General features: G+C 37.5%; 1 protein-coding gene across 1 annotated transcript in view; it reads right to left on the bottom strand.

The window, feature by feature from the left end:
- The window catches only part of Exoc6b (exocyst complex component 6B), a 491547-nt gene that overhangs the window by 315215 nt on the left and 150625 nt on the right, over positions 1-25707 (bottom strand). The gene's annotated exons all lie outside the window — the stretch shown is intronic.

The following is a 25707-nucleotide window of genomic DNA, read 5'->3' on the forward strand; positions in this document are numbered from 1 at the left end:
AAAACATTTCTTAATATCTAAATATTTAGACTTAAAAGTATACTAAAATGTATAATTAAATATAGTAATGCATACATGTTGTTGTTTGAAACAGGGTCTTGTAAAGCCAGGAGCCTTCAAATTTGCTATGGCACAGAGGATGCCTTGAATCCTAATCCTACTGTCTCTTCCTCCCAGGTACTGAGATTCCAGGTTTGAATCTCCAAATTCAATTTAACATACACCCCTTTAACCTGACGTTATCCTGTATTAATCTATTTTTCAAAGTCAACACAGAAAAAAAAAGACAATTTGGCGATATTATCATAGGCCTTTTTAAGTACTGGCTAAACAACCAATAACAACTCTACACACCCCACTTTCACTTGCATCGCCAAAAATGTGGTACAAATGCCTAGTGGTTATCTCTTACATAGATAAGGCTATACTGAGAAATGATAGTACAAGATGGAACAGTAACTTGGAATTAGCTGTGATAAATTTAAGTAGGGTGAATGTTTTTTAAAACCAGTTATTTTGATATGAAACCAGTAAAATATAATCAAGAGGATGAACTATCTTAAATTGATATTTTCTGAGGAAAAATTCTGAACTTGCAAATGCAGCCTATGGAGGCGGGACTTTAAAAGATTTCCTCTTCAAAATTAAAGTAAACCCTCAACCTAACAAAATTAAGTAAAATGACAGTATACTTTAAATAGAACCAAAGAGAAAGAGAATGTCCCATCCAGAGTTAACAATAAAACCTCTTACTACACAGTGTAGCTACAAGTGACCTTAGCCACTCTCAGAAAATTGAGGCTGTAAGACAAAAGGTTTGCTCCAAGTCAAAACACCAATGAGCAATTAGCAGAAGCTTGGTGTAGGAGGTCCTTCTGTATTTGTGTTGCTTTCATTGGTTAATAAAGAAACTGCTTTGGGCCTGGTGATAGGGCAGAACTTAGGTAGGTAGAAAAGACAAAAATGAATTCTGGGAGGAAGAAAGCAGGGTCAGAGAGAGCTGCCATGGAGATGCCAGGTCAGACATGCTAAATCTTTCCCGGTAAGCCACGACCTCGTGGTGATACAGATTAATAGAAATGGGTTAAATTAAGATGTGAGAGTTAGCCAATAAGATGCTAGAGATAATGGGCCAAGCAGTAATTCAATTCATACAATTTCTGTGTGGTTATTTCAGGTGTATGCTAGCCGGGCAGCTGGGACCAAAACCAGGCCCTCCGTTCATCAACAGAAGCTCAAAGTAGGATCTCCAAAGTTCCAACCATTCATCCTTCACTATACCAACAGCCCAAAGCAGGGCAAATGTATTCTAAAATAAAATTTTGTGGCCATATCAAGAGACACAAGGCATGTTGAATATCCTTGAGAGGCAGAGACAGGAGATCCCTCGAGCAATATGGACAATGAGATTGGCCAAATCAGCAAGCTCTAGGTTCAAGTGAGAAACTCAGACTCAACATATACAGTGGGGAGTAATCAATGAAGAAATCCAACACCAATGCAGGGCCTCCACAGGCACATGCGAACACACTTACATATCACACACATGAAAGGAGAAAAGAAAAGGAAAGAAAAAAGCTGGAAATGACTGTTCTTAAGAAACTCTGATAATTTGTTTAAACTCAGAATGTTCCAGAAACATTCCATGGAACTTTGCTTTTCTGTACCATGCCAAGTTACAAGATTTGATCTTGTGACTTCTTAAAAATCAATAAACTATTCAATATATTCCTCCTTAATGCCAAGTAGAAAGTAGTTTATGAGAAAATAAGTGTCACTAAATCTGTATGAGATTAAGGAATTCAGGGCAATCTTCAGTATTAGAAGTTAGTTAAGGCACTGGTCAAATGAAACAACTATAACAAGACAGAAAAACATGAACTATGTGTGCTAGTTTCAGTCAAAACAAAAGGAAAAGAATCTACATTCCAGAGATTTAAATCAATGCACAAACTTGTCCCTCTGCATATTATCCACTGACATTTTGGATTTGCTTACATCAAATCCATGGCTTCAGTAACAAACCTAGAGCAGACACCCACAATTTATGCCTATACGAAAGAAATGCATTCATGATCTCATTAAGTACAGCATTTTTTCTATACCTCTCAATGAGACAGACTCCTGCACTGTACCTACTGCAGACTACACACCAAGGAGCAATGACTCAGGAGGCATAAGGAATGGGGAACTCCCATGGAAGTTCTATTCCAAAGAGCAGATCTTCAGTTGCAGAGTGACTACTTGCTCCCTTCTTTCTCTACCTTCTTTCAGAACACTGAAGTCAAAGCTGTCCATAAGTATGTCTTGACATCATATCCCAAGCAAATTAATGTGCTTTCACATTCAAATACCACCAGTTTCGCGGAAGCAATCCAGAGGAGTCACATTAGATACTGACATTAAACCTGAAACTATAAAAACTGAAAAAGGAAGTAACCTAAGTAAGTAACTTTAGATTTTTCAGAAATTTTTTATTTTTGTTTAGTTTTGTTTTTGGTGTTATTATGGTTTTTGTTGACCTATGGTTTTCCTGTTGGTTTATCAGAATAAAAGGCAGTCTGTGCCAGTAACTATGTTGAAGGAGTGAGCTCCTAAGTACAAGTCACAGGCTTTTATGTTGTATTTGAAAGTCCCAGTGCTGGTTCTTGTGGTCCAAGCGACACAGCTTCTCCATATCTGTAAAAGCTCCATCATAGGTAAGCCGTCATGTAAGAAGTAGCCCAGATGTAAACACAAAGTTTCATGTGGAACAATCACATAAATACTCAGATATTAGCATTATAGATGTCTATTCAAATCACCATCTTTCAAAATATGAGACTAGGAAGAGGTAGTGAAAACAAAATATACATATAAATAAATACAACACAGATCATCATGAAAATGTGGCATTCAAGTTTATGAAAAATTCCACTCAGAACCTTCAGAGCTCTTTCCTAACATGCCAAGTAGTTTTACTAAGAACATTTATACTCAGAACTGTGGCAGCACCAACTAACAAATTTCTGAGAATTAGCCTGGGCTATGAGGAAAGGAATACAAAGCACGTAGTAGCAGTGAGATGCTAGCACCAACGGGTCTTTGCTTTCTTCCTGCTGATTCTTTTGGTGGGTAATATACATTTCCTTTATCATCTCATATCTATTCTTGCTTGAGAATTCCTCAACTCTTGTTCTCTCTCACTCTCTTACTTCAAGACCCAGCAGCACATCTCCAGTTTCCTATATTGTTAGTATATTCTGGTATCACTTAGATTCCAACACAGTGGAACCTGTCACCTCCACCACTATCCCAACCAATGCTCCTTTTCACTGTATATGCAAATTAGAGGAGTAAAGGGCATAGAAGTACAAGTTCAAACTCCAAAACCAATTATTTACATTCCACATAATAGAAATATCACTAGTCTCTACCACTTAGGTTGGACCACATTCTAAGACACTAGGGACATTTTCACTTTTATACTCACGTTATTTCTCGGCCTGATAATATGACTAAATTCAACACTTTCTCTAAAATCCAAACAAATTTTTCCTATAAAAAGCCTTCTAAGCCGGGCGGTGGTGGCGCACGCCTTTAATCCCAGCACTCGGGAGGCAGAGGCAGGCGGATCTCTGTGAGTTTGAGGCCAGCCTGGTCTACAAGAGCTAGTTCCAGGACAGGCTCTAAATAAAAAAAAAAAAAAAAAAAAAAAAAAAAAAAAAAAAGCCTTCTATAGCCAGGCATGATAGAGTATACTGTAATCCCAGCACTCAGAATATGAAAGTTAGAGGACCATAGTAAGTTCAAGGCTAAGCTAGGATATGTAAGTTCCAGTCTTTAAAATAATACAAATTAAAAAAGGAGAACACGAACAGAAAGAGAGGAGAGAGTGGAAGAGGAAGGGAGTGAAAGAGGAAAGGGGGAAGGAAGGAAGGAAGAAAAAAGAAAGCACTGTCCCTTATATATAACTCAAATGGTACTTTCTGTATTTCTGCTTTCAATCTAACATGTATAGAATGCATATTAGATGCTGTGTGAAGCAATTTCAATGCTGAAGAGGCAAGGGAGAAACAGTGAAGGAGTGTTAACAGAAAATTAGAAGGTCAGCTTTACAATCCAGACAAGTCATCTAGCTACAGAGGGCAGTCAATTGTGGAGAACTAGACTAAAATCAGGAAAAGCAGCGTAGATCATTTTAACAACGCAAACAAAAATGATGAGAACTGAAGTATGGTAGCAGCACACACAGCAGACAATTGATTTGCTGACTTGCTTGCTGAACATGAAAGGAAAAGAAATGAGAACAATTCAAAGTATTCTGGACTTAATGGCTAGATAGTGGAGCAACCTCCAGAACAGAGACCACGAAAATCATAAACTAAGCAAAGAATCACTAAGATGAAGACCATAAGCCTGCTGGACATTCAGGTGAAAACGGCATGAAAAAACAATTTGAAATTAAGAAATGTTTATTTTCATAGTAAGAATTGCCACTGCAGGAATCCCCAATCTAGACACCTAACATACATAGACTAAACTGAGATACAAGTTTACTACACTAATGCATCCATTAACAAATGGAGTCTATGTGAGAATGTGATCTGGCCCCTAAAATTAAAGATTTACTAGAAAGAGGTAGAGGTTGTGTACATAGCCACAAGCATTACCTAATATGAACTGTGACCCTAGGACGTCACTATTAACACTGTCAACTGTCAGAAAGCCTACGAAGCATCCTATACACACCATTAAGTAAAAGTTTATTGTGGAATGCTAGTCCCAGCTCCCAAGACATCTATCAATAAGATTCAGAGTTCAAAACACAAGACTCAAAGACACCTCTGTTTACCAACACAACACTGACCTCTAGTGGTTTAGAATATACACACATGACCCTTAGAAACTGAAAGAAGGAGCTTTAAGCTTAGAAGCTGGAGACTTCTTATAATTACTACACAAAGGATGAGTAATAAATGAAAATGCTTTTTAAGATTTGTGGAATAAAAGGTCTTTACTTCCAAACCTTGAAATTTACTGATTCAATAACCAAGGCAAGTTTGCTTTGCTTCTCTGCAATAATCTCATCTATGAAAAACTAACAAAAAATTATACCTAGGAGTGTCAGCAAGACTAACCAAAATAGTGCATAGGAAAGACCTTGAATTGCATCAAAACAAAATACCACAGATTCCTTCCTCTGAAAATGACAGGAACCTACGTCACTGTCTACTGTGGAAGCAGAGACCTAGCAGTGTTAAGATGCACAGTAACTGGAGCGCCTACTTCTGATACACATTAGAACTCAAACATCAATACAAGCTTAGTAAGCACAAAGCATGTATACAGCACTGCTACAGATCCTCTAGGCTTCAACTCTCATTTTGGCTTTATCAGCAACCTGGACGTACAAATCCAAAAGTAACGGAACATAACCTCAGGGACTCAGGGCATCTCCAACTTCCAACCCAGGGCTTTTCTAACATGTTAGGAAATAGCTTGGCAATTTATGAAACACAACCTATGTGTGAGGAAACCCTCATTCAGGAAAGAAACAGGTGTCCCCAGTTTGTTGCTCGTTCCACAAAGCTTTTCACAAAGTCTCACAGATTAAGGATCCAGATACCCCTAAAACTAGTCCCTATACGGAGTCTTATGTTCTCTTTTCACTTCTAACCTTTATTCCCAATTCACTGGATCTTACTGCTGAGTGATCAGTCTCATCTCAACCCCTCATTCCTTCAGAGAAAGAACACTAAAATAACAACAGAGTGAAGCGGAACTGTGCGCCTATTCGACGTCTATAGCATAAAGGGCAGGTGATACACGAAGAAACAGCAGAGCCAAGAGAGAAGGACTCCAGTGGGACCATGAAGAGGACTGCAGAGCAGTTCTCCGCTCTCTCAGGACTTCATCTAGACACTAGCTTCCTTTGGCATTTCCAATGCCAAACTGAAACAAAAGAGAGAAGAAAAAAGAACAGTTATCAAAAAAAAAAAGTGTTGCAAGGTGATCACAAAAAGCTACTTTCGTGGACTATGCACAGAAGTGTATGATTTGTGTCATATATAAAGCCATCTTTGAAAGGATCCATTCATCAATCTGAAGGAAAGTATGGATATAATGCTTTAAATTAGTCACTAAACATCAAACATCAGGGAACACTAATGGAATAACAAGGTAATGCATAGAGTGGGGAATATACCTGTAGTTCGTGCATCTCATAGGGATTAACAAAAACGACCTAAGAAAGAACTGTCACTCAACAACAAAAAAGAATAAAACCAAACAAAATATTTGCATAAAACTTCTCCAAACAAGTATCTTAAAAGATGCTCGATTCATTACTTACATTGAGTTCAAAGACTAGTAGAGCATACATCTAGGGTGCATCTGATGGTATTTCCAAAGAGAAGCAGATCCTGAGCTCTGCCATAATAAGGGGATTTATTCCTAGACCAATTCATTACATGATGGAGGTGAAATTAGAATTGAGGGCTAGCTAGATAACCTAAGTTGCTGGGGCATATTCTTGGATGCTACATATCCTACCAAATCTCATCCTGTACTTTCTCTCTATGCTTCCTAGACACTATTTTAAAAAAAACTCTTCTTCCATAAAATCCCCAAAATGACAGAAATCTACAACTAAGAGCAAAAGTGAATAATTTCTGTTTTGAGTGGTTCATGTCAGGCACTATGCTGCATCAATGAGAAATAAATAAAGATCCAATCACTGTGGAAATATAAATCAAAGCCATAAAGAGGCATAATCTCAAACCCAATAGCACCACCACTGTACAAAATAATGCAAATGACTAGTGTTGGGCAAGAAGGGGAATAAAGTGGAATCATATGTGTTGTTGGTGAGAAGATAAACATATCCCCCATGGAAATAGCATTGCAGCGCCTCAAAATAATTTATATCAGGATCACAGAGATACTTCAATAACCAAGAGAAAAAGATAACAGTTATATTCACTAAAGAAGATATATGGTATATAAATTCAATACTGTTATGCTACCTCACAGATTAAAGAAATCTTCAGGCATGATACAACAGCAATTTATGGTTCAAAGGGAATGAAGAAGCAATGGGTCCAGAACTGAATACAACAAAAATATTGGCTGTAAATGTTTTAAATCTGTGACTTCTGTGCTTTAACTGAAAATCAGGGGACACACAAGAACAGAAGGCTAACATAAGCAGAAAGACAGGAATTCTAAGAAATAACCAAAGGAGAAAGGCCAGAGATCACAAATATCAGAACAAACAAGAATACCTTTGTTGGGCTCATTAGCAAACAGTACACAACCAGAGGATAATCTCTGAGCCTGAGATAGAACAACAAAAAATTTAAAGCTAAAAACCGAACAGAAAAAAAAATGTATTGAAAAAAACACAAAAGGATCTCCAAGAATAAAGAATCAAAATCTGTGAGGCATCAACAAAAGCTAAGTCCCATGTGAGAGAAATACCAGAGTAATTTGGAGAGTAGGAGAAAGCAGGAGCAATCCAAATGACAACGACAGAGAGTTTCCACAGGTTGATGCTCCACACCAAACAAGATTCAAGAACATAGAGGCCATGCTATACAATAAGCAATACAAAAATCAAAGCCACTACACTTAGGCATATAATTAATATTTAAACTTCAAGAAAATAGAAAATAAAAAACTTGAGGAGGAGCACAGGGCAAATAAAACATCATACCTATAGGCAACATAACTAATAATCACACTTGCTTTCTCTTTGTGGAACAGGTCAGCAAGAAGAAAACAGGCTCAGTGTGTAAAGTGTACCAAGCAACTTTCTGCAGCAAACTTAAAGAGAAAACAAGTTGTTGTGAGCTTAATGAGTCACCAGCAACTTCCTCATATCCTCTATACTTTTGGTATCTCCTAATATAGTTACATAAAAAATGATAAATCAGATCCAACACAACTTACTAGACATGGCATTGAATGAAAAAAATGATGAGAGAGAAGGCCACATTGTGACTGAAACATTCTGTTTCAAATAAAGGCTTCTGTAAGAAGTCCAATGACGAGAAGAAATTCCAAGACCACATCAAAGTGAAGAACAATAATCCAGGCTGTCCTCTGACGAGGGGAGAATGATGAAGAAAAGCACTTTTTGGCAGAGGAAGCATGTGTGGCTGACTAGAAAGTCCAAGACACGCTTAAATCCTATGAATTACCTTGATGGTGAAGCATGATCCTGGGATTCCTGAAAAGCTGAGGAATATGCCATTGCAATGTAAGTTGCTACTACGACCAAAGAGGGAATTCAGTTGCATATAAGGCAACTGATAGAGAAGTCTCTGTGTTGAAAACAGTGATCATGGTTCAGTCTTCCCCTGTATAAGCTACTGACAACAAAGCAGTCCATATGATAGATATGAATAATATTATTTTTGTAAATTTGAGTAGAAAAGTGATGAGAATATAAAACTTATATCCATATTAAGATACAGTATGTAGAGAAAGGGTTTAAAGATATCCAACCTGCATAGAACAGAAGAAATACCAATGAGAAAACAATATGAACTGCTATGCTGGGCTTGAGGAATGTGTTCCAGGTATCTCCTGGAACAGCTCAAGTGAGAAAGAAAGCACTGTGAAAGACAAGAATCAAAGCTTGACTCTGACCACATTCAAAGTTTCTATCAAATACTCAAAAATTCAAAACCAAGCTTAGGAGCACACACCTGCAATGGCAGAGGTAGTCATTACTTCAAGGTAGGGCCTGACTACAAACATTTGTTCTAAAAAATAAAATAATATCACTCATCCATTTCATGATTTCACTCTTTGAGAGTTCTGAGCACTGGCTGACACAGAACAAACATCCAAAAACTATATCACAATCCAATGTTCCCTTGCTTTATCAATAGTTTCTAATAACATTGAAGGTCTCCCTACCCCTACCCAGCCATGGACAATACAAGTCTGGAAAGAAGAATATCATGACACAGAGATCAAGTCTCTACTACCCCAAAATTTCCAAGCAGCCATGGAAAATGCAATATCATATTTGTGATTTAGTTAAACTATGAAAAATCAGGCAGAATGACCAAAATTAATAAAATGGCTGATCAAAATTTTAACAGAAATTAAAAATTTTATGAATAATAGCACACATCTAGAAAATTATCAGAGAACACCGAGGACCTATCTCTACTACCTACTCATTGTAAAAAAAAAAAAATGCCACATAGAAAAAGTAAAATGAGACCAATCTGAAACACCAGGCTTTACAAATAAGGTTCAGTTTATAAAAGAACATAAAAGGCTGCTGACACAAGTATCTCATAAAAATTAAAGGGTAGGCTGTAAGGTTCAATCAAAATAAAGTCATTGAAATTTCCAATTTGGACTGCCTGTCTATAAATGTGATTTTTAAATGCTTTACTGTTACCCAGCAAAGAAACTAGTAAAATATATTTCAAAAAGAAAACCAGTTTAACTTGCTGTTCTCTTGAGAATCAGAAGTGATTACAAACAGGCTAAAGGGCACCCTCTGTCCACTCTGGCCTGACTACTTACTGCACATTTTCTGTTGTGATGCTTTCTGAATCCTTTTCATGAACTCAGACACAATTTTAAGACATTGATTGCAATATCCACTTGAACGGTGTCTTATTCTTTCAAAATAGTGTTACAAAATGCAGGCTTTCCATTAGAAGAAAAGAACCAAGCTAATAAAATATGACAGCAAGAATGGTTTAGGGCCAGAGACCCATTTGAAACTTATAAAATCTCCTTAAGATCAGATGGACACATGTTTTCTTCTTACTAGGTGTAAAACTATACAGTCACACAAGCTTCTGTTCCCAGTTTTAACTTAAATCCAGGTGTTACACAATGTGTACAAGATTTCTATTCATCCTCTAACTAAAATTTAATTTTGTTATCACAGCAGGTTTCTAGATTATCAAGAATGACCAAATTTACACTCATAAGTGTATACAGTAGAGGGCCTCTAAATAATTTTGACTCTAAAACTATTGTTATGTATCAAATAAAAATGGAAAATAAAAGTAGGAACAGGGAGTGTTAACTACTTAAATTAACTCATAAAAGGAATGAGAAATTATGCAACAAAAATATCAAGAAGTGTTATTCAATTTATTTGAAAACTCATATTTTGAAGTAGTATCAAGAAATATACTTTTTATACTAACTTTGTAAAAATCAAAATGTAATTTATATACCATGTGATCATATTTCAATAAAGCATATGTGAATATAAGGAATTGAGAAGGATACCCACTTCTGCCAATGGTCAACACATAATTCAGATGTAAAAAATGAACAAAATATTAAAGGCATCTTTTAAAGGCATCAGATATAACCAAAAATGGTGAAAACAAATCAGGATAGGTTCCAAATGCTTGCAGCATGAACAAAAAAGATCAATGTTGGTAGCCCGTCTTTTCTTTTTTTTTTCTTTTTTTTTCCTTTCTTTTTCTTTTGGTAGCTCTTATTTGCCAACATAAGACATGGCTAAATGTCTCTTCTGAGAGCAATAAAAGACTAAAGACCAGGAAAAAATCAAAGTCATACAAAGAGGAATAGCCTTGGTAAATCCCTGATTTGGGGTCAGAAGTATGAACAACTGAAACCTCTGAAAAGAGAACAGCAGGATTAGACTGAGTCATGAAGGATTCATACTATGTCAAGGTCAGGTTAAGTTGATCACAAAGCCCTAGCACCTCTCAGTATTCTAGTGCTGTATCAAGTCTAAGAAAAATAAACATGAGAGCTGGAAATGCATCTCAGTAGTATAGAATGAAACTAGCATGTGTGAGAACCTACGTTCAATTTCCAGAACAGCAAAAACATATATTTAAAATGCTATTTTTCCAAGAAAATACACCATCATCTTAGTTTTTAAAAGGATGCTAAACACAATTTTGAAATGCCGTTATGATTAAAAAAAACTACCCATTTGATCATTGTCTCCAACAGCTAGCACAAAACTTTTACATCCCTTATAACGTCCTGAATGATAAAGGCAACAACACTGAGTGTTACCCCTAGTTCCTGGCACAACATGACTTAAAATCCCTTGAATTAATAAACCAGCTGCTATGGCACACCCCTTTAATTACAGCTCTTGCGAAGCTGACACACCTAAATAAGAGTTAAAGGCTAACCTTAATATGACCAAGAAAAACCTAAGGCTAGCCTAGACTATACAGTAAAACTACCCCTCAAAAACTTAAAAATAGGAGCTAGAGAGGTGATTCCATGGATAGGAAAGGTTGTTGTGAAGCATGAGGATCTGAGATCCAGAAAAACTTATGCAGAGACCGACAAACTCATTTTTAAATTTATAGAGATGCAAAGTGTATTAAAGCGACAAAACAAATTAGCATAACAATAAAGTGGGAGAGTCTACACAACTTGGTTTTGAAACTCACTGTACAAGTTCAAGAAGACCATATACTATGTGCTGGTATAGCAGACAGATGTGTACACAAAAAAAGCAAAACAGTGCAGAGGAAGACCTAACACATCCAGCCAAGAGGTGGTTTAGAGATTTCCAAAATTAAAGATAATAACTTTACACAAGAGATATCTGACAGATACCACATAAAAGAGTGATCAAGACTGGTGACATAGGTCAATATTGTGTAGCCTTGACAGGATGCACTGAAACACATTAGTCTATGTCTATTATAATTATGTAGAACCTCAATCCGTTTTGAAATGAGCTTTACACAAATACAAACAAGCAGTTCTCGAAAACAATGGACTGGTATCAAGGTCATAGAAGAAAAGGAAGACTAAGGGATAGACTCAGACTGGAGAAGCCTACAGAGATATGACAACTATACCACTGAGTCCTCAACTGGATCTTGGAACATAGGAAAGATGTTAGTGGCAAGACTGAGGAAATCTAATAAGTTCTAGAACTAGTTAACAAATTTCTATAAAGATTAAGCTCCTAGCTTATTTAAATGCAAATGTTCCATGGTTCATGAAGAGGAAAAGAAGGATGGAATACAACTACACTATTTTTGTGACTCTCATGCAGTCTGAAAATTATGACCAGCTCTTTTTCATAGCACCACCTAGGTGGTTGGCTAGGTCAAGATGAAGCTGTGTATCTAGTTCCTAACCACCAGCTATCAAAACACTTTGACATGGATGATGAACACAAGCTTCCACTTTCTATAAGAAACACTTGATCACAGAACTAGTTGCTAATGCTCTGGTGGAGAGTGGAAGGGTTATGCAGTCTGACTCAGTGGTGTGATGCAGGAGGGTCATCTGTCTATGTGTTACATTCATTGGTTAAGAAAGAAACTGCCTTGGCCTTTTGATAGGCCAGCCCTTAGGTGGGTGGAGTAGACAGAACAGAATTCTGGGAGAAAGAAAGCAGAGTCAGGCAGACGCCATGAAGCTCCGGCCTGAGATGAACGTAGGTTAGAATCTTCCTGGTAAGCCACCACCTCGTGGTGCTACACAGATTATTAGAATGGGTAAATCAAGATGTGAGAATTAGCCAATAAGAGGCTGGAACTAATGGTCCAGGCAGTGTTTAAATGAATACAGTTTCTGTGTAATTATTTCCAGTAAACTAGCTGGGTGGCCGGGTGCCAGGAACGTATCCAGCCACCCCTTTTATTACAGTGGTGGGAATGGCAAACAAGGTTTTCACATGAATTGAGGTGTTTTGAAAACCATGGCAGAGTGCACCTGCTGATTAGTAAGGGGTATTCTTTTTTTAAATTACAACACTGTTTGGCAAATGGCTTAGGCGTATTCTAGGCCAGCTCTTACATCTTAAATTAGCCTATTTCTATTCATCTAAGTATCACCATGAGGCTGTGCCTTACCTTAAAGATGTTCTGGCCTGAGGGGCCACTGGCAGTGGCACCAGGATTTATCCCTACTGCATGTACTGGCTATTTTGGGATCCTATTTGGATGGATACCTTGCTCTGCCTAGATATAGTAGGGAGGGCCTTGGACTTTCCATAAAGCAATGTGCCTTACCTTCTCTGAGGATTAGATGGGGGTGAGGTGGGAGGGTGTGTGAAGGAAATGGGAGGAGGAGAGGGAGTGGAAACTTGGATTGGTATTTTTTATAAAAAAATCTAATAAATTTTTAAAAAGACAAAAAAATAGGCGGATCTCTGAGTTCGAGGCCAGCCTGGTCTACAAGAGCTAGTTCCAGGACAGGCTCTAGAAACTACAGGGAAACCCTGTCTCGAAAAACCAAAAAAAAAAAAAAAAAAAAAAAAAAAAAGACAAAAAAAAGGTGTTCTGGCATCCTTCTCCTTCAGCGGTTACATGGCATCTCCTCAACTCCACCTAATCTCTCTCTGTGTATCTCTGTTTGGACTTCCCACCTAGCTTTACTCTGTTAGTCCATTTGCCAAAACAGCTTTATTTATCAACCAATAAAAGCAACACATATACAGAAGTACATTCCACATCAAACATTTGGTCCTTTAAAGATATTAACAAGATTGTAAATTTTTAAACTAAAAAGAACTAAAAGGAAGTAACCAGAGAGCCAATCTAATAAAATTAGGGATGGAGAGTGAGGCATTACAATAAACACTGAGGAAATTTGGAGGCTCATAAGGACATGCATTTCTATTTTATATCCCATTAAATTGCAAATATAAAAAAATGAATGGATTTCTAGATGGTCATACATACTAAAGTAAAGTCAAGATGAAGTAAATAATCTAAAAAGACCCATAACAACCAACATAGAAGCAACTATTTAAAATGTCCTGCCTGTAAAATCCCAGGACTAGATAGATTCAGTATGCAATCTCTAGCCCTCTAAAGAAGGACTAACACCAATTCTTCTCAAATTAGTCCACAAAACAGAAAGGACATTTCCAGATTATTTTTATGAAGCCAGTAGTACCTCAATACCAATGTCCAGAGAAAATGGATTTATGTGCTAAACTTTATGATCTATATAAATGTATTAATATTCAATAAAACCCAACAACCTGAATCCTATAACACATCTACAGGGTCACCCATCCTGATGTAGTTGTCTTCATTTCTGAGATGCAGAGCTAGAGCATATGCCTAAACCAATAAATGTAACCAACTCAATGTAACAGAAACCATACTATCATTCCATTGAAAGCAGGAAATGCCTTTAATAAAATCTCACACTGCTTGTGATTTTAAAAAAAATCCTGGAGAATCTAGGGATACAGGAAACACAGATTAATATAATAGAATCAATGTGCAACAAGCCCATAGCCAACCACTATAAATGAAAAAAGCTTGAAACATATTCACAGGAATAAAAAAAATCCACATTTAGGTCTTAGAAGCTTTCTGTAAACCATGGGTACTGGCATTGCAGTGTCAGTCTTCACTTGTTTATGAGAGTGCAGTTTCCATGAACCTCTTCTTGCTGCTTTGAACATTCCACAAATAGTACAGACTTCTCTACTGTGAACACTTGTTACGAACACAAGACGTATGGAGTACCATAAATGACGTGCAACAAAGTTTCAATTTCTGATCTTCCAGTACCATTGTGGTTTCAGTGATGTTTTATGAGAGCACAGACTTAGATAACCTCATCTGCAGCATGCTGAGTGCTATGGTTCTAGCTATGCTTCCTATGAGATGGATGGCAGTCCATTTATGGTGGTTCTCTCCAGTTGTTCCTCTCCTGGGAAGTCCTAAATGTTTGTGTTATTGTCATACCCAAAGTTCCACAGTCTTCCTTTATGCTGTCGATCCAGTATTTTGGGGGCCTTCCTCTTTGCCATATTCCATGCACTCCTCCAAGCAGTGCTGTCTTCGGGTATCTGCTGATTCATTCTCATAACACAGCCAAATTATCTCAAGCGTCATTGCCATATTCTGTAGTTGACTTCCTTCTGTAGATGGAGCTGTTTCTTAATGCTATCCTTGCACTGTCTTTCTCTTCGTGTGACACCTAGAATCCTCCTGAGATATGCCATCTCAAACACATTCAGTTACTGTTCTGAGGAGCCTTTCATTGTTCAGGTTTCGGGGTTGGAAAGTAGACAGCTCAAGACAAGTGTCTCATATACTTGTAATTTTGTTGTTGTTATGCCTCTTGCTGATCAAACCTTTCCTAGTGACTGGAACGCAATCCTTATTATCCCTATCCACCTCTTGACGTCTGAAATAGTTCCCTCCTTTGAACTGAGGTTTCCTCCCAGATGGACAAAGCGACTGTTTGCTTAAGGTTCTAATTCTTTATTACAATGTTAAAATCCTTGTACGCCTTTCACTTATGTTGTATCTTAATCTTCTAGATGTTTACTTTCATACCAAGGTTTTTACTTACTTCCACCACTCTATTTACCATGGCCTGAAGCTCATTTGAACTTTCAGCAAATGGTGATGTATCATCAGCGAAACACAAGTTGTTGATGTGCGCAACACCTACCTGCACATCTATCTCCTCACCTCCAGGGCTGATGTTATTATTAATTACAAAAATCCCTTATAGAGCAGTGGTGAGAGGACGCATCCCTACGGCACTTCTATGATTGTCTTAAACTGATCACTTAGCTCCCCACTGACTCTGACTGATGCAAAGGTATCTTTATAGGCATTCTCTAGTATTCTTGTGATTTCCTCTGGGTACCTGTAGAATCTCATTGTTTCCCAAAGTCCTTTCCTTTAAATGCTATCAAATGCCCTCATGAAGTCGATGTAACAGACATAAGTCTTTTCCAAATTCCTGTCAATATTTAATATTGCCAGGGCTGGAGAGGTGGCTCAGCGGTTAAGAGCATTGCCTGCTCTTCCAAAGGGCCTGAGTTCAATTCCCAGCAACCACATGGTGGCTCACAACCATCTGTAATGAGGCCTGGTGCCCTCTTCTGGCCTTCAGGCATACATGCAGAGAGAATGTTGTATACATAATAAATAAATAAATATTTAAAAAAAATTTAATATTGCCTCATCTCTCTGGTGATCAAGTGGCTGCAAAAAAGGTTTCTAGTTATAGCCTATGTTGACAGCATTAGAGTCATTGTATAGGGTGTTAAAGTATTGTCTTCATCTTTGCTTTACTTCCCCGGGTTCTGTTAATAAATGACCTTGCCCATCTTTAATCACCCAATTCTGAGGAGCATATCTGGCAGTTATCTTCATAGACAAGATGTATTTTATTATGGAGTCTAGCCTCTTTGACCTCTTTGCATATACCTTATATATACAGCTCTCTATTCTTCTTTCTTCTTTTGACCACCATGCACAGATAGTTGTGGTGTTTTGCTGCCTGTGGATTGCCCCTTTGTTTGTTCTTTAGCTTCCTTCTTCCTACCGCCAGGTTGATAGTCTCTACAGTAAGTCATTCTACTGCTGTCATCCTTTTTACACAACCAAGCATCTCCTTTAAAACCTCCTGTATAACTCTTTTGATTTTTCTCCCATTAGCTTTCTATATTAGTAAGGGTTGTTTAATGATTTCCCTCATCTTTTTTTTTTCAGTGGTTCTCTTATACTCTCTCCATACAGCTGGGTTTATCAGTTCTTTACGATAGATCTTCCTGTTCGTCTGGCCTGGCATGGTTCTCCTAAGTTTCAGTTAAAAGTTGGCCATAACAAGTTGGTGATCTGACCTTACGTCAGCATTAGGAAATGATTGGCTGTTTTGGATGCTAGATAAGAGTTTCTTGCTTACCAGAATATGGTCAATTTAGCTGTATGTGTGTTCATGAGGGATTGCCACGTCCAACATCTTGATGGTTAGGTCTGCTTGAATTTTGTGTTGGATATGTACAAATCATTTATATAGCAGAGGTCAAGCAGCCGTTCCCCTCTATCATTCCTTTGTCTGAATCCATATGTTCCCATGACACTACAGTCCATTCTTTCTCTGGATTCTGCTCTTGCATGGAAGTCACCCATAATGATTAGTATGCCATTCATATGCGCCCTGCTGACCTTGTTCTGTAGATCTGTGTAGACATTGTTGATGGCATCCTCTTCTGCCTCTGCTGTTGGTGCTTAAACCTGTATGATAGTTGCTAGATGTATCACTGTCTGAAATCTGACTGATATAATTCGGTCATTTACAGGTCTGTACCAGAGCAGGCCATGTTGGGGCTGAACTGAATAGCTCTAAAGCTGCTGCATGTTTTCCCTCTCCACCTGAGTTTATAATCTTGCATCCATTTACGACAACTTCTAGTGTTCCTGTCCAATGGGTTTCTGCCAATCCAATGGTGTCCCACCTGAAGCATGAGCAAGCCAGTCCCCTTGACTGTGTTTAGTGTTCTCAAGTTCCAGGTCCCTGTTGTGGTCTAGAATATCTGACAGACTTTTCTATGAAGCAGGATTTTTGAAGGACTGTCCCACCTTGATGGAGCAAGGTTTAGTAGTCACGCTCTTTTGTGTCCTGCTTGTCCCATTAGGACATCATACTGTCAGCAGGGCACTTTCATGCCCAGTGGCTTACTTCTGCCACAAAGAAAGCAAACTCCATGTGGAGTTTCTTCAATGCACATCATCTTTTCTGAAGTAGATTGGTGCTACTAGGAGTAGACAATTCTCATTGTCATTAAGAAAAAAACAGAATCTCAGTTATTAAAACACCTTAAATGCCATATTCTGTAGAGCTCTACAATGTGAAAATGACCTGTCTATCTAAACTTATCTTTTTTGATGCTAAAAACATACCTAACGTGACTACAAGTTCAAATTTGATTAACTCCTAACCTGCATTTCCTTATTATTTTAAACAGTTGGCAATTATAAATTTTAAAGACTAGAAATTTGCATTACATTGCTAAATGAGTTGTGTAAATACCTTGAAAATAGAAATTACAGTATGTTCTAACAAAATTAATCTTAAATTTGTATCAATATATAAAATTTATATATAATTTACAAAATCCAATCCAATGTAAAACATTTAAAACTAATAGTTGCTTTTTAAAATTAGGTTCAATAATCTACCATTTTATCTCATATCTAAATCCTCCCTTTTTCCTTTTCAGAGTAGATGCAATAATCTATGCTTTTGTCCTATCATATCTATATTCCCTTTTCCTTTTCAAAACAAGAAACTTCAAATTAATTTCCTTTGTTTAGCTTTTTTCCTGATCATTACCAATAACAACTTGTAACCAACCACCCTAAACAATGACAAATATCCATAACCCATTGAATGACCAGAAATTAACCCACCCCACCTCTTGGGAATGTAGGTGTTGTATTCTTAAACTTAACTTCCTGTTGTCTGCGGGGGGCTACAGTATTTTTAAGAGACCCTAAAAAGAAAAATTTGGGTTAAGGGTCCCAGGAGAGGTAGCTGTATCATTTTTTGTCCATTCTCTAGGTAATGGGAATGTACAGGGCTTGTCTCAAGTCCTGACAAGAGTAGCCTGTTAGGTTGAATTATCTCAGCTAGCCATCTCAAAATTGTTCTGAGCAATTTGTAGTCCAAAGAAATCTTTAGGCGAGGTTTTTCAGCTTAGTGTTATCATAGTCCTGGAAGAATCATCCTTGTGGGGCCCCATCCTCCTTTTGGAGAATTCAAAGGTCGCTATTAGGTGTGCTCATGGTTCACTGCAGAAAACTGATAGATTCAAACCCAAAATCACATACAGGAAGGTAGATGAAACCTTTCTAGAATTAGTTAATACTCTATATGACCATTAATATCATGACAAAATTTATATAGATATGTGTGTGTGTGTGTGTGTGTGTGTATATATATATATCTTATAAATCTTATATCTTAAGAAAAGCTATTAAAGAATCGATATAAAACCAAAGGATTATGAAATTAGTAGCAATAAAACAGTCTTATTTTGTTTTTTTCTGTCCCATATCAGGTGGCTCTTCTGACATGAAACAGAGATTTTGGATTTCACTTTAATAAGCATGCTTGGGTTTAGAGAAGGAGAGAGGCACACTCCAACTACAAAGCCAGCTTTAATCTTTAATTGGACTGGGATTACAAAAGGAACACTTGCATTATATGTCTGTTGAGAACAGCAGAAACAAACATTTTGGAAGATTTATGAAATTTACCCTGTCAGAAATGGGATAAACCAATATGTTAATTTACTCTTTTTCTTGAGACTTTTTTCTAGATGATTTGTTCTTTTCCTTCAGATGTCTCACTTGTTCAGTAGTCTTCAGATTCCTTAGCTGGATACTGTCATTCTCCTGAAAGGACAAAAACAAAATCCTCTCCAAACCTAATATTGGGGAGATTCTCTCTTGGCAAGTTATATCTGATCAAATGAAAAGCATTTATTAGTTTAATAGGTTTGTTTAGATTAAATGGCCATGCTGTTTGAACCATCATCTCTTCTAATTAAGAGGTGTCTTTTGCTCAAGGCAAATCTTTACCAATTTTGTTACTTATTTGAAAACTTGAACAGGTATCAGTAGTGTGGTGTACATATTTTAGTTTTCCAAATTCTACAAAATGGAACAAACCCATCTGCCAGATTTCATTCCTTTGAGTACCCTTTGGGTTACTTCATGCAGGCAGTGGAGTTTGGTTGTATAAAGAACAAGTAGGATGTTTCCTTATAATTTTCTTGTTGCCACATGATGGAAAACTTTTTTAAGCTTTGCTATTGACATAATTTTCTTTATGAAATTTTAAGTCTGTCAGCAATTTCCAATCAAAAATTATTGATTTCTGTATTACATTGTGCTAGAGGACCTGGCAGAGCCATATGTGATGGGGTGTATGTTATGTATATGGGATGATACCTATTTCTGATTATAAATCTTATAAAATAACAAAGTCAATTCTGTATCATCTTGTATAAATTCAGCAGTTTCAATATGCAAAACAACTCGTTCTACATATTGTGGATCAGTATCTATGTTGAGAGATTCTTTAAAATCCTTTAGTACAATGAGAACAGTATATAATTCTGACTTATAGACAGAATCAAAAGGGCTTTGATCCACTTTACTTAAATTTTCTGATTTGTAGTTACAAATTTTACAAACTTTCCTGATTTATTCACATCAGCATAGAATGTAGGGGCTCCAGTTAATAGTGTGTCCCATAAAATGAGATGAAGGATCCAGTTAGTTCTCTTTAAAAGTTGAATTCCTTGCTTTTGGGATAGCTGTTGCTAATTTCTTGTAAAAAAAAAAAAAATTACTGCAAGCTCTTTGCAATGGTTCATTTTCTTCCCATAATTTGTCAATTTTATCACTATTAAAAAGGTAATATAATTTCTGCTGGGTCTATTCCTGCTAACTAAGAAAGTCTTATTTTTCCTCTTAGAATTAACTCAGAGACCTTGTTCCACATAAGTTTTTAATTTTTACTCAGTATATGTGGCAAAAAAGATTCATTAAGTCTAAGATAACATCTTCCCTCTGCATTAAAATTCCTGTAGAGGACTGTTTAAAGAATAATAAAGAATGCAGTTAAGATTCGGATCCTCACCATCCATGTGGGACTTCCGTAGTTTCTCTTCAATCAAAGCAAATTTTGTTTAGTAACTATATATCTTACTGGCCAAAACTTTGAAGCAACCAAGATGGATGGACAAGCTAAGGAACATTCATAAAACAGACTATTCCTTCAAAATACAAACAGCCAAGAACAAACACAAAGGAGTTGTACATGCACACTGCTGAGTAGAGGCATTGGACACTGTGAAAGATTTCACACCACAGAACAGCCTGGAAGAAACAGAGACCAAATACACTGGTTATTGGCGGTCATGAGTGTACATGTGTGAAGAATATGGGGTTATAGCAAGTGAAACTGTTTGTCATAGTGCTACAAGGATGGGCATGTGGCACTGCACAGATCAACACCCACAGTACCAGACAAGGTACATTCTAAGAGAAACTATGAACTTAAGTTGGAAATAAGTTCAATACTGGACTATCAGTTACAACTACTGTATCTCACTAATACAAAACACTATATAATAAAAGAGTGGCTGTGTGTAACTCAGCAGGTCAGGACAAGTTCACCATGCCTAAAACCCAGTGTTTGATCCCAACTCTCTCTCTCTCTCTCTCTTTCTCTCTCTCTCTCTCTCTCTCTCTCTCTATCTCTCTCTCACATACACATACACACACACAATACAGGATAAATTATGACTAGAGAATAGAGGGGGCATATGGAAACTATTTGCTCCATTTTTCTATGTACCTAAAACTTCCCTTAAAACTTACAGTGCAGAGCAGAAAAAGAGTAGATGAGAAAAGGAGGGAGAAGAGCAAAAAAAGTGAGAAGCACAATAAAGGACTGGAAACTGAATATGATCAAAACACATTATATACTTGTATGAAAATGTCATAATGAACCCATTGTTATAATCTGTTTCAAAAGTAATATATTAAATAACCTAAAGTCTAATAAAGAACAAAAGACTATTTGTTTTAAGAAAAATATTTCAATTACAAAAAGTTCAAGATATACTTACAGCTTTTAAGTGCTCAAGGAAAAATGGCATTTAACAATGATAACCCTGCATGAACTAGCAATTTAACTTAAAAATGTGAACAACCTTGAGTCAAAAGAAAGCACATCTGCCTCCTGTGCAAAGGCAGGCTAACAATCACCCCCTTATTAAGGTTCTGCTGACTCTGTACAACTAGCATATGAAAAAGTTTTATCTTATCTAAAAAATTCTAAGATTTTTCCATGTAAAAAATTATAATTCCAGTCAGAACTCACCATCCCTCCAAAATATATGCATGAGATGAAAATGATACACCACGATGACATTAGCCTCTTTAGCTTTGTTTGGCAAGCCAGGCATTCAGTAGGAGGTAAGAGAAAAGAACAAGCTGAGGGTACCTTGTGAATGGCAGGACAGGCTCCAATTGCACGGAGCATGTATATCTACTAAAGACAGCTTTTCTTAAATTATCCCATCTAACTTTTGCCTCTGAGCTTTTACCTTTCTCTTACTTCTGTATATCTTGCTTTTATGCTTACTCTGTGGCTGGCTGTGTGGCTAGGTAGCTGGCTCCTAGCATCCTCATCTCCTCTGCTTCTCATTCCTTGATCTCCTTTCTCTCTTTTCCCCTCCTTTTTTCTCTCTGCCTGCCAGCCCACCTATCCTTTCTCTTGCTTTGCTATTTGTCATTCAGCTTTTTATTAGACCAATCAGGTGTTTTAGGCAGGCAAAATAACAGTTTCACAGAGTTAAATAAAATCCACATAATAGAATGCAAAACATCTTTGCATCATTAAACAAATGTTCCACAAATTAAACAAATGTAATACAACTTAAAATAATATGCTGCAACATCTACATACCAGGCAGATTGTCAATAGTTACCTACTTCTCAGCATTCTCAAAAATGGTAAGTCCAAGTTTAGAAGGAGTTGTGGACAGGCCTGCTTTTCATCCTGCCCGGCTCCTGCATGGCTAGCTTAGCCCCAGAAATAATAGCACACAAATTTTATTCTTTTAAATACTGCGTGGCCCATTAGTTTCAGCCTCCAATTGGCTAATTCTCACATCTTGCTTTAACCCATTTTTAGTAATCTGTGTAGCACCACGAGGTGGTGGCTTACCGGGAAGATCTTAACCTGCGTCTGTCTTGGAGAGGAGAGCTATGGCGTCTGCCTGGAGAGCTATGGTGTCTGCCTGACTCTGCTTTCTTTCTCCCACAATTCTGTTCTGTTTACTCTGCCTACCTAATTTTCTGTCCTATTAAAGGGCCAAGGCAGTTTCTTTATTAACCAATGAAAGTAACACATGGACAGATGACCATCCTCCATCATCCAAGATCTACGAGTGGGCAAACTCAGCATGAGGGACAGCTTCCTGGTTCTCACTGTGCCATCATGCAGTGAAAGGGCCTCTTTTGGACCCTTTCCTTTCCTTAAGATTCGTATTCTTATGCATGTATTTTACACTCCCAAGACTCAAACACCTCCCAAGGCACCACCTCTTAATACATGCTCTTGTGGGTTAGAATTACATAATGAGAATTTGGGGAAGCCATAAACATTCAAGATCAACAAAGACTCTATCACTTGAGTCATATATGACTAATCTTCTTGGCCATACTGAAACATGTAGAAACTTGTTAGAAGACAGAGGCTATCACGACTTATTTTCTTATTAAGCAGAGAAAGCCTCAGAAAATGCTGAACAGAACTAGAAAACTTCAAAAGTACTAATGGTAAATAACTAAAGAACTCTAAAACTATTTTTTAATGAAGTTAAAAGTTCATAGAAGCATATCCAAATGAATAACTTGTATTGTTTTTAATTTTAAAGTATAAGATTATGGTTTGGAGAAACAGTCAAAGGGCCAATCAAGAAACTAAATAGATGGGTGAAACTAAGTGAACCAAGTTTTTAGAAAATTCTGGAACAAGAGCAGACATTTTAAAAGCTTATAGCTATTAATTGCATTAAACCAAAACACTTCTTCCTCTTAAAAAAGGGAGGGGGTGTTGATTACCCAAAAGGAAAAAATGAAAAAGATCAAAAGAAATTTGAGAAAGCTATTCTAATGACCTCAATTGCTTATAAACTCTACCTCATGAGATAAAACATCTGCTGAGAAGAAGACTAGAAGTAAATTGGTGGGGGAGGGAAATAGTAACAGGAGAAAAATCTAACCATCACTCAGAGAGTGGTTGGGACTTGGGAGGTGGTACAAGTGTAAGCAGCATGATCACAGCAAAGAAAAGAGGACAGTGTCACTCGTCCTGAAAGGAACATTAATGCTCTGAAGAAGTTCCTTCCATTGCTGCTACTGAAGTTACTGCTTATGTTCTCCACCCCCCCTTTAATAAAACCATCACACTTCAGATAACAAGAGAAAGCAACGATAAGAGAGTGGTTAATAGATACAACCTCATCCCACCAAAATAACAGATAAACTATGTTGACAATTCCATAGTCGCATACATAATCGTGAATTAATCAAAATCCTCCTTTGCCTCTTTTGCATACAGAGCACAGCAATCTGACATGAACCCAAGTCCCTACTAACACCTCATAAATTCATGGTCAAGTGTGCTCCTGCTCAAGAATCCTACATGTCGCTCCTGTTGTCTCTAGCATCTCTAATCATACTGATTATTCATTCTGCTCACAAATCGACAATACACACAGAGACAGAGTAATGAGCCCCAGATTCCAAAAGAGCAGCATGTTGAAACTCAACAACAGCACAGGATCAAAATTAAGGTCGTTTCCTCCTCACTCAATATCCCTGGAAATAAACTAAACTAATCAGAGGCATCAATGTACCAAAGCAACAGCTCATGGGAGATGGGGAACACACAAACCTTGTGGTAGACTATGGCTTTAATCTGGGAGGGGATAAGAAAAGAAAAAGGATGGGGGGAGTAAGAAAGGAAGAGCGGGGAGGGGAGAAAAGAAAAAATAGGGTTAACTTGTGTATGGGCAGATGGATTTTTTAAGTACTTTTCTTTTCCACAGGGAAATATCAATAGCCTTTTAAGCACTCTCACATTGAAATGTGTATTCTGACAGTCATGTCAGAGCCTGGATAAAAGCCTTTTCATGGAAATCATTAAAAAGAAAAGATCCAGACAAGAGGCCTGTTTTTGTCCAGGAATGAGAGTGGAACAGAATAGCCTCAGCTTTAAAAGATGGAAGCACCTTTCATACTGATGGACAGATGAAACACTGCCCTCTCTCCACTTCCCACACCCATGCACCTACATTTTCAGCCAGCTGCTGTCTAAAATACCTTTGCAAATAGCAAAGGAACACTGAGGGTAGGATTTGGAGTGAGGAAGAGAACACCAGCAAGAACAGTCATTTGTGATTCAGAGCAAAGGGAAAAAAGCAGCCCCAGAAGGATTCCAAGAGAGATGCCCCTAGTGGGCTCCCCACTCCCCACGTGTCCACACAGTCCCACAGCTCTCAGCTCCAAACTGACGAATCATTTCACCAGGTGCTGTGGACCTATCTGCTAGTGAGAAATAACAGTCACTCCTTGCCTCAACCATCATTTCCTTGCTTCCCACTGCTAAATGCTCTGCTGCCCATGAACAGATACTGAGGCAGTGACTGTTTCTCCCTAGGAAAGTGGAAAGTGAGCCAGCCAGTCTGCAAGGTCACTTTATATCTTGGCTCAAACCCTAGGCACTCTGCAAAAGATGTTTTCTGTTTCTGAAAGACCACAGAGATCTGATATTTCCCTCCCTAAAGTTAACAATTTTTCAAGGTCTTACCCACCTGCCACATTCCCAACATGCACCCTCCTCCATATAGCATCAGGCCTGATCTGGTAGAATGCTCTTCAGTTATATATATTCCATCAAAAAATCATCTATAAATGATTATTAACTGTGCCAAGAAAAAACTTCCATTTATTAGTCCCTGGTCACTTGATGCTGATGAAAGTTGCTGTCACAATGATCTTCTAAGAGTTTCCAAATGATTTACTGCTTTTAAGCACCTTATGAAGAAGGGTAACACAAAATCCAAAGTTGGTGTCATTGAAATAAATCTCAGAGAGTCTAAAGGTTCTCTCTGAAAGCTGGTGTTAGTCATAGTGTGAATCCCATTGGGGGCAGGGAAGGAGTAAGTACTATGAATAAATCATGATTCTCAAAGACACTTTGAAAAAACTTCACTCTTAAAATTAGGAAAATCCAAAAAAAAAAAATTAGGAAAATCCTTGAATCCTTCCGAGTCCTTCAGAACACTGCAATAAGAATACCACAGCAATGATGATGATGAAAACTATGCCCGGACTTTGTGCACCCAGCACAGTATTTGAATTCTTTGAATTAAGT

Source organism: Arvicola amphibius, chromosome 2 (genome assembly GCF_903992535.2).
Source record: "Arvicola amphibius chromosome 2, mArvAmp1.2, whole genome shotgun sequence".
Taxonomy (NCBI): Eukaryota; Metazoa; Chordata; class Mammalia; order Rodentia; family Cricetidae; genus Arvicola; species Arvicola amphibius.